Raw genomic sequence first — 11437 nt, 5'->3', positions numbered from 1 at the left:
TCAACAGGCCACCACCAAAGAATATATCGATACTCAGCCAAGCCCTAAAACCTGACTCGGTTTCATGTTTAAAATTCGTTCTTCATCGTTGTAGTTTGTAAATAAAAACATAGGGCTTTTAATCAGAAAGAAGAGGCGATTCGATTGATATAATACTTACCATGAATAGTGCCCACTTTGATACAGGCGAAGCGTCGCCGGAAAACTTGCGGCGGCGGCAGTGGACTCGGATAACATAAGTGGCCGATTTTGAGAGGGCAAAGGTGACGATTTGAATTCCAATCAGAAGGCCTGACAGGTCGTAACCGCGTCATTTAGGACGCAAGATTCTGCGTTTATTACTTCGAGTAAACATGACAGGTTTTGGTGATGATTTGCAGTCGATTGCATGGTCGACGGAAAACTAAGATGGCCGGAAATTTGGTGCCGGAAAAACGTGATGTGCAGGGGAGAGGGTGGTTCATCAATTAACAATCTAGGGTTTCACCAATGGATCCCACCATCCCAATTTCTGCCCAAGTGGGTGTTAGGTTCGGAGTCACACACAAACACGAATACAATAGTAAAACCGAAAGAATAAACGAAAGAGACACAAGGATTTAAGTGGTTCGGTCACGGTGTATGACCTACGTCCACTGTCGATAACTAGGGTTTTCTTATTATTGAGTGATACCAACTTACAAGTACAGGAGAGAATATATAGACTAGGCAATTAGGGTTTAACCCTTTAACTAAACTGGGCCTGATTAGAGCTTTTGGGCTTGGCCAAAACTCAAACAGCTTAATCTCCTAATTCTGTCTATTCGTCTAAACCGGACCCGACCCATGATGGATCGGAGACCACAACATAACAATCTCCCACTTGGGCTTCGAGACATCTTCTCTAAACCACCACTTGGATGCGTCAAACATTTCAACCTGCTCCCATTTGGAGACGTAAAATGTCTTCACCTGCATTGCCTTGTACATGTAAAATAAAACCCATCTGGTTTTGCACCTCCTAGTTACCCTTCGCCTTCTCAACATTATTCCTGAAGGCCTGCTGAAGCTCTGCACAGCTTCAGCTTATCCAGCATCACCGGCTTGGTGAACATATCTGCTGGATTCTTAGCACCTGAGATATTTTTCAAACTGAAAACACCATCACTGATCAAATCTCTGACAAAGTGATATCTCCTCCCGATGTGCATAGTCTTCGAATGATAGACTGGATTCTTCGCAAGTTTCACTGCACTCTCATTGTCACAATATAAGAAGAACTCTGCCTGTTTCTTTCCCAACTCTTCAAGAAAAGTTCTCAACCATACTAATTCTTTACTTGCTTCGGCTGCTGCCATATATTCTGCCTCAGTGGTTGATAAAGCAACACTTTTCTGAAGTCTGGACATCCAACATACTGCTGTTCCCCCAACTGTGAAAACATAACCAGTAGTGCTTTTAAACGTCTTCTTACATCCACCCAGATCAGCATCTGAATAACCCCTGAGAATTGTATCCTTCCCCTTAAAACATAACCCCAAACTGGAAGTACCCTTTAAGTATCTGAGTAACCATTTCACCGCTTCCCAATGTTCCTTTCCCGGATCCGACATAAAACGACTAACTACCCCGACAGCATGAGCAATGTCTGGCCGTGTACAAACCATGGCGTACATGAGACTGCCAACAGCAGATGCATACGGAACTTTAGCCATCTCTGTTCTTTCTTCCTCTGTTCTGGGAGACTGGTCTTTGGTAAGTTTGAAATGACTTCCCAGAGGTGTGTTTCTCGGTTTAGTCTTCTCATCATTCATCCTGAATCTTTCTAACACTTTCCCTATGTATTTCTCTTGGGATAGTGTTATGGAGCCATCTTTCTTTCTGGATATACTCATCCCCAAAATCTGTTTGGCTGGACCAAGATCTTTCATCTCAAATTCATCAGACAACTGTTTCTTCAACTTGCGAATCTCCTTCATATCAGATCCTGCAATTAACATATCATCTACATAAAGAAGTAGAATGATATATGAGCCTTTAAACTTCTTTAAGTAGCAGCAATGGTCGGCCTCGCATTTCTTGTACCCAGTTCTCACCATAAAATCATCAAACTTTAGGTATCATTGCCTAGGTGCCTGCTTCAGACCATACAAGCTTTTCTTCAATTTGCAGACCCATTTTTCTTTCCCGGCAATCTGAAACCCCTCAGGTTGTGCCATATAGATCTCCTCGTCAAGATCACCATGTAAAAATGCTGTCTTAACATCTAATTGCTCTAGATGTAAATTTTCTGCAGCAACAATACTTAAGATCAATCTGATGGTGGTCATCTTCACAACTGGAGAGAATATTTCATTATAATCAATTCCCTTCTTTTGCTGGAAACCCTTGACCACTAAACGAGCTTTGTATCGTTTAGACCCATCATGTTCTTCCTTGACTCTATAGACCCATTTATTCTGTAGAACTCTTTTATCTGGTGGAAACTTGGTTAAAACCCATGTCTGGTTTTTACTCAAAGAGTTCATCTCCTCCTTCATAGCATGCTCCCACTGGAGCGAATCTTTCAACTTAAGTGCTTCATAATAACTCTCTGGCTCACCATTTTCAGTTAAAAGGAGATAATTAACTGAAGGTTTGTAACGTACCGGCTGTTTAGAAACTCTGGTGGACCTCCTAACCCAGTGCTGAGGCGAGTCAGGTTCTTGTGGAGACTGTTCATCCTCAGACTCTGAACTCCCACTGTCAGAGACTCCCTCTGACTCTTCATTTCCACCAATATCATCATCTTCAAATTCAGGAACTGTGGTTTCTTCAGTTTCTGTCTCGGGTTCGGTAGCTGACTCAACTGTCTTTTTCTGAGCATCAATTTCATATTCAACCTGCTCTTTCTGAACCCTTGATTTTGAAGTGTTTCTATCTTTGTATAACTCAGCCTCATTAAAAGTTGCATGCTTGCTTCTGACTACTTTTCTGCTTTCTAAATCCCAAAGCCTGTAGCCCATTTCGTTTGACCCATAACCAATGAAAACATATTTTTTAGCTTTAGCATCAAGCTTGTCATTTTTCACTAGATCATAAGCGCTACACCCAAAGACTTTCAAATGCTTATAATCTGCAGCTTTACCTTTCCACTCTTCTTCTGGTGTCTTGAAACCCAACGGTACTGACAATCCCCGGTTAATTAAATAAGCTGCAGTGTTAACTGCATCTGCCCAGAACGTCTTTGGAAGCCCGGCATTAAGTCTCATACTTCTTGCCCTTTCATTTAACGTCCTGTTCATTCGTTCTGCCACTCCATTTTGTTGAGGAGTGCCAGGGACTGTAAAGATCATCCGAATACCGTACTCTTCACAATAATCACGGAATTCTTTGCTAACGTATTCACCACCGTTATCCGACTTCAAGCATTTCACCTTCAAATCAGTTTCCAATTCAACAGCAGTTTTCCATTTCTTAAAAGTATCAAAAACATCAGATTTATTTTTAAGAAAGTAAACCCATACCTTGCGTGTCGAATCATCAATGAAGGTGACATAATAGTGTGATCCTCCCAAAGAAGAGACTGAAGTTGGTCCATAGACATCAGAGTGAATAAGCTCCAATTTCTGAGCTTTCGGTTGTTTTCCGGTCTTCACAAAAGATACTTTCTTCTTTTTACCGAAAACACATGGTTCACAAAATTCAGATTCAACCTTCTTCAGTTCTGGAATTTTTCCTCTAGCAACGAGCATTTTCATCCCTTTTTCACTCATGTGGCCGAGTCGTTGGTGCCACAAACTAGACTGACTCGGTCCACTGGTCACTGCATTTACCCCATCAGCTGGAATTTCAACCATGTATAAAGTGCCCTTCTTTTTACCTCTGGCGATCACAAGATTCCCTTTCACAACTTTCCATTTACCCCCACCAAACATAACATCATATCCTTGGTCATCTAACTGCCCAATAGAAATTAGCTTTCTTCTAAGGCTAGGAACGACCCGAACATCCTTTAGAGTCCATGAGGTGCCCAATGAAGTTTTTAGTTCAATATCCCCCATCCCCGTGATATCAACAGCATGATTATTAGCCAGACGAACTTTACCAAAATTACCTGTTCGGAGATTCTTCATCTTCTTCGTGCTATAAGTGGCATGAAAAGATGCACCAGAATCCATAATCCATGAATCTGTTGATTCTTCAACACAGCAGATAAGAGTCTCTTCTGAACCTTCTGAATCATCTGAACCGGTGGCCAGATTAACTTCCTTCTTAGATTCTTTCTTTTCTTTTGAAATTGAGGGGTTAGGGCATTGGTTTCTGAAATGCCCCATTTCTTTGCAATTCCAACACTCAATGTCTTTTCTGGGCTTTGACTGACTTCTTCTTCTAGACTTTGACCTACCCCTGCCATTACCTTTCTCTCTTCTCCTACCTCTCCCTTCGGTGCTCAATATAGAACTAGATGTCTCACCAGAATTCCTTCTTCTTATGTCCTCCCCTAAAATCAAATCCCGGACTCCTTCAAAAGTAAGCTTAGTATTCCCAGAAGAACTACTAACTGCAGTAACAGTCCCTGACCAACTTTCGGGTAACGAGGATAACAAGAATAACGCTTGACCTTCATCATCAAACTTGATATCAACAGAAGACAAACGAGAAATAATAGTGTTGAAGTCATTAACATGAGAGGTAACAGACACCCCTTCCTTCATTCTGGTGTTAACTAGCTGTCTAATCAGAAATACCTTGTTTGATGCAGAAGGCTTTTCATACATATTTGACAAGGCTTTCATAAGACCATACGTGGTAGTTTCATTTACAATATTGAATGCCACATTCTTAGCTAGTGAGAGTCTAATAACAGCTATGGCTTTTCTGTCAAGTACCTTCCACTCATCATCTTTCATACTTTCCGGTTTCCTCTCTTCTAGTGCTTCCATTAAGTCTTTCTGACATAGCAAATCCTCAATTTGCATTTTCCACCATCCAAAATCCTGACCATCAAACTTCTCAATCTTGATCTTTCCGTCCTCAGCCATTATCCAAAACTGAGTTTTGATTACAGCAAACAACCAAACTACCCAAGGAATAAAAGGACTGGAAACTGATCAGAAAAAACGAACCAGCAGCTGCGGAACCCTAATCAGCGGCGGCAGAACTGTAGCAGCGGCGGCGGTACTGTAGCGGCGGCGCGGTACTGTAGCGGCGGCGGTACTGTAGCAGCGGCGGTGGAACTGTAGCAGCGGAGCAGCGGCGGCGGAACTGTGTGTATAATCGAGAACCAGGCTCTGATGCCAATTGTTAGGTTTGGAGTCACACACAAACACGAATACAATAGTAAAACCGAAAGAATAAACGAAAGAGACACAAGGATTTAAGTGGTTCGGTCACGGTGTATGACCTACGTCCACTGTCGATAACTAGGGTTTTCTTATTATTGAGTGATACCAACTTACAAGTACAGGAGAGAATATATAGACTAGACAATTAGGGTTTAACCCTTTAACTAAACTGGGCCTGATTAGAGCTTTTGGGCTTGGCCAAAACTCAAACAGCTTAATCTCCTAATTCTGTCTATTCGTCTAAACCGGACCCGACCCATGATGGATCGGAGACCACAACATAACAGTGGGCGGAGGAGTAGATGGTTAAGAAGATGGAGAAGAAGAGTGGGAGGTATGGTGATGAAATTGGGATGGTGGGATCCATTGGTGAAACCCTAGATTGTTAATTGATGAATCTAATTAAGATCTGCAAAATGAAGAAGAAGAAGAGGAAGAAGAAGTTGCAGGGTAGGCAAAAAGACCAATATGCCCTCACATGCTTCTCATAACGTGTAGGAAAAAAAAGTTTAAAGGATACCGCCTGCAAGGAAACTAAGAAAAGGACACGAACCGTAATTTGGCTTTTTTAAAAGGACAAAATTTGTAATTCTGTCTTTTTTGAATAAGCCTTAAATTTTTTAGGCCTTATGATTTGGTTATGTAAAAAACTTTTTTTTATTAAAAAATATGTTTAAATGTCTCAAGTGAGTTATAACCCACAACCTTTTAGTTAAAAGTCATACCCCTTTACCACAAAACCAAGCTAATGGTTATGTAATTAAGTTTAAATATTATATATACATATTGTTTTTCATAAAATATAAATATAATTTTTTATATCCGGGCCTATCGGGGTGTCGGGCCAGGGTCCGTCGACCACCCGGCCCTTCCTTATAGTCGGCCTTGTTGTAGCCCATATACGATTCGTATAGGTCAGATGTGGTATGATGCCATATACGAGCCAGGAAGCCTATACGGCTTACATAGGGGATATACGACCCGTGCATGCAAAAATTTGTCATCATGCTTCCTCCGTACATTTGTCAGTCATGCGATGTCTATATGATTCATATAGTCCCTATACAAGTCGTATAGGGTTGTAGAGACATCATTGGGATAACATCCCTTGGTTAATTATTCAAATTTGTATGATAAGGGTGGACACATATCCTACTTGCAAGTGAAGCGGGTAGGCGAGTTGAGCTAGCACACCACCACAATGCATCCTCATATAGGGACGAGTAGATCAAGCGAGTTGTAGAACTTGGAGAGGATGAAGTGAAATTGATCGTTGCCAACGTATATATAGTCGTTGTGGTTATTTAATTATTATTTTTAATTACAGTAAAGATACAAAAAAAAAATTTACACCATTTCTACAATCTTGCTCTCTGTTTAAAAAAATACATACTCCCGGCCATAAATCCAAACAGACTCGTGAACCAATACAACAATGTCAATGAGCGGGTGTGGACCGATACCATCAATGATCCAATGACTTGTCACAACCTTTCAACTCTAGTTAAAGATTGACATTTTCATACTCTATGGGTTGGGAAAGGTGTCGTTTCATGGACCAGATATCAACGAAATGGAGGGACATCCACAAAATAGTCATTAAGTTTAAAATGATCCATTGATATTTGATGCACCATGATGAACCGTCCTATTAATTGGACTAAAGAACAAGTTATGAACTTTGCGATCGCCAATTATGAGTTACAATATGCTTCAACGTTTACAATTGTCAATTTCCGGATCACTTTAAGACAGTATGTTTAATCCTTTTGTAGTTTTATGTGTATAGATTTTAATAAAATAATTATGTCTTATTAATGTTTAATATTATTTGTTTAATCTTTAATGTTGGTATTTATTTATTTTTAAAACCATGAACTCTACTAAAAATAGTTGTTTATCATTCACATGGTTCTATGTTGAGGCAGCCATTTTTTACTTTTGGTGTCTTTCTTGCACTTTATTGAACCTTGGAGTTGGTGGGGGCTTTGACCTTCCATAATCAATGGCTTTGTTTGAATCTTTATGATATGATTATTTAATACTTTTTTTTGAACAAATTGTTTAATACTTAGTCATTAAGAAAACAGCAAAGGCTACCCAAAGTACAATATATATATTTTTGAAAATCAAATACAAATAACCATTTTTTAGGGTTTTGAGTTTTGGATGATGACAAGTTGTTCAACAAATCTTGTTTTACTTTTTTTATATAATTGAATCTTTATTGTGCTATAAATTATTGTGCCTTTATGGTACCTAAAAGTGTGTCCTTTATGTAACTTGTTTTATTGGTGTTTAGGTCTTAAAGTTTATAGGTTGCTTAAGAAAAAACAATATCAAATCAACTTTAGTATTAGATTAAGTGTTGAACTTTATTTGTCTAGATTGGTCTAATGTATTTATATTATGACGTGCAACACGTTTAAAAAATATTAATCAAAATGACTAAGCGACACTTTTGTCATATCTTTACCCCCCCCCCCCCCTTATATACTTTAATTAAAGTTATAAATAATAACTTTACAGTGTTCTAAAAGGAAAATACTAAAGATTGACGAAATTAAGGAGAATTTTGATTGAAAATCGACGTTTAAATCAAGAAATTCGGGTTTGATAGTTGGGGAAAGTCATTTATAAAAGACCTTTTGTTTGTTGATTGAGCCCGTATATTCAATCATAGTGCAAGTTATGCCCGTTTGAAGTTTAGCATTTTTTTATCATGTTTCCCTTTAACAATATATATAATCCAAATAACCGTATGTAACTCTTGGATCAACTCCTCATCACGTGAACCTCTAAAAACATAACCTTTAAAGCATGTACTTCAACCAAGACAAAATTAGGGCAAATTTAATATAGCCATAGACAAGTTTTCTTCTTTTTTACCATCCGCCTATTACTTAACAGTTTCTTATCATTATAGGTTTACAACGTACCATATTACGTTATCATTTTTAGCACGCTATAATAAACTCGTGTAAGCCTATTAAAGGCCTTAGGATGAAGGTACAAATGATATATGGTTTCAATTGTAATCATGGAAAACACTTTAATTTGGTCACAGTTTTCATGATATTCATAATTTGGTCACAGTTTGTTGATCAAATAAGTTTTTATAAATAAATACAAAGATTCTTGTTATGGGCTTGGAACAGGCCGTATTTTCACACTGTTGCTTTGAGTCAAGATTCATGAATCCGAAGGCTTAACTGGGCTTTTTAAATTAATCTAATGGGCCTGTAACTTTATTTTATGTACTAAATTGAAGTAGAGGTGCACAAAAAACCCGAACCCGGAACCGGACCCGAATAAATACCCGGAACCGATTTTTCTAATACCCGGGTTTTTAATACCCGAACCTGAACCCAACCCTACCCGTAGGGTACGGTAGGGTATGCATTTTGACACTAAAACCCGAACCCGATTTGTACCTGGTAATACCCGAAAACCCGATTTGTACCCGGTAATACACGAACCCGGAACCGAGGTTTTCCAATACCCGAAACCGGGTATTTCAAATACCCGATGTATACCCGAAAAATACCTTAAAAATACCCGAATAATACCCCTAAAAAGTGCAAACTTTTAAAAAATCCAATCTATATAAAAAAAATACAGGAAAAAAACCCGAAAAAACCCGTAAATAGAGTTTTTTCAATACCCGATAATAAGATATTCAAATACCCGGTTTTAGAATACCCGGTTCTATACCTGACCCGAACCCGATGCATAGGGTATGATTTTAGAGACAATACCCGACACGAACCCTACCCGATTATTACCAATACCCGGTCATACCCGTACCCGGTTATACCCAAACCCGGTTCTATACCCGAACCCGGGTATTTAGAAAACCCGATTTGTGCACCTCTAAATTGAAGAGGTGGTTTTAAACCCAAACCGAACCGGTTTGGTCAACGGCTGGTCAAAACCAGTTTGACTCAAACCGATTTAGAAGCAAGATAGGCCGGCCTAATCACGTTGGTTCGGTTCGGTTTATAAACCGGTTTTAAACCGTTTTTTCTCAAACCGGTTCGGTTTTAAAACCGGTTTGGTATATCTTAAAGGGAACCAGTCCTGAAAATGACGGTTTGGATCAGTTTGGGAACCGGTTTGGGTGAAATCAGTTTTAAACCCAATCCGGTTTGGTTCGGTTTGCCTAAAACCGGCCCCAAACCGATTTTTTTAACACCTCTACTAAATTGATATCTTTCTAATGGTTTTATTAAAGTTTTTTTTTGGAACATAAAATTCAGTTAGTTGTCTATATATACAAGTTTAGTAAATACATAATCATTTTCTTATCTAATATTTTTTTTTAAATATGCATACACTTTATTATGTAATGAATATTAAGTTATATAGACTATAATTTATGTATTTAAAGAATATGTTTATCCACTTTTACAAACTTATTCAAACTTAACACGTGAAGTTTGAGCTCGACTCATTTTAGTTAATTCGATATGCATGTGTGAGGCGGCTTTTAATGAGCCGAAATTTAATAACCAGTTTACTTATACGGTTATACCAGTAACCATAAAAACATTTGTCTATGCCATAAGTGTAGCAAAAATAAATTCTAACACGTAGTAAATGAAACTAAACTTAATAAATATTGTTTTCACTTATTTTATAATTTTAAAATAACTTTTTGTTTATTGTTAGGTTAGCCTAACTTAGGCTAGCTGTAAATGATTTTCGCTTAGGTTTGAGCTCATATGAACTCGAATCCAAGCTTTTACTCGGTCAATTTCGATGTGATCCGCTCGAGTCATTTACAATTTTAACCAATATGTATCAATTATACTAATTATTAAATTAAAACAATATATGTAAAATCATCAAATGAAAATATTCTACATTAAGTTGTTGCAACAGGTGTCCCTTGGAAGTCATGGCTTTTAACCTGCCACTCCTACCTTTGAAATGTAACTACAATAGGTGGCATTTTTATTGCACATAAACATCCAATTAAATTGATATGTGTCATTTATTTATTATGTATTGTAATTGACTAATGATATTATCAACTAAAAGTTTAAGCTTAAACATAACTTAATATACTGCTATGATATAGATTAATAATATTAAACATGAGCTATTAAAACATCCATAAGTTTTTATTTCATAAATGTTCAATTATGAATTTTAGAAATTTGTATAATTATAAATTTTAAAGTAAATTGCATATTCGGTCCCTGTTGTTTGACATGTTCAACCCTTTCGATCCGAAAAGGAACTCTTTTAACAAATCATGCCCTAAGGTTTGAATTCTACAACTAAGCTAGCCGGTCGGAAGTTAGTCATTCAACAGAAACTTATGTGGTCAGTTGGAACTTGGAAGTATAACGCAAGTAAACACCATGGAGAGAATAAATGTCTTTATTTTCTTTTTAACCGATAGAGGTGGTTATATATGTGTCTTATAAGAGGCAACGAGAAAATTCTTAGATAAATTTTAAAGGTTGGTTTACGTTGTAATTTTCTTGGTAATGGTTTGATTGAATACTAAATGGTTACTCGTTGATGATTAACTTCTTGTCATTTCATATTAAGTTTCGATTCTATATGTTGTCCTTTGGGGTCGGAGACGAATCAATTTTTGTATTCATATTTTAACGTTTTTCATGTATGTGTTTGCGTATCTAACCGTTCTTTGTATAATTCCTTTAAATTTGTGTACTATTATGATGTCTAGCTATTTTCATGAACTTATATCAATCATTTTTGCAATTTTCCATGTAGTTATAGGTTTGGTTATTGTCAAATCATGACTATTGATGGGCAGTGCATCATCACACATACAACAAGTCAAAATGTTTACTTCTGTAACTAAAATGTATATATTTGATATTTTAACAAACATCTAAAATTATTGATTTCTTTTTTTTACTTCTATTTTATGAGATGTTTATAAGCAATACAAGATATACAAAATCAGAGTTAATCTAATAAACCAGATAATATAACATTTGTTATATCATCATCATCATCATCATCAGATTGATACTTGTGGTGCACACTATAATGTATATATGTGTGAACCCTCGGGTGGGCAAAAGTGAAATTGCACTAATTTTGACATTATTTTACTAATCTCATGAAAATAACGTCAAAAGTGGCGG

Source organism: Bidens hawaiensis, unplaced genomic scaffold (assembly GCF_021521415.1).
Source record: "Bidens hawaiensis isolate Kalapana, Puna unplaced genomic scaffold, B.hawaiensis_p1.1 tig00074832_1, whole genome shotgun sequence".
NCBI lineage: Eukaryota > Viridiplantae > Streptophyta > Magnoliopsida > Asterales > Asteraceae > Bidens > Bidens hawaiensis.
This window is presented reverse-complemented; position numbering follows the sequence as displayed.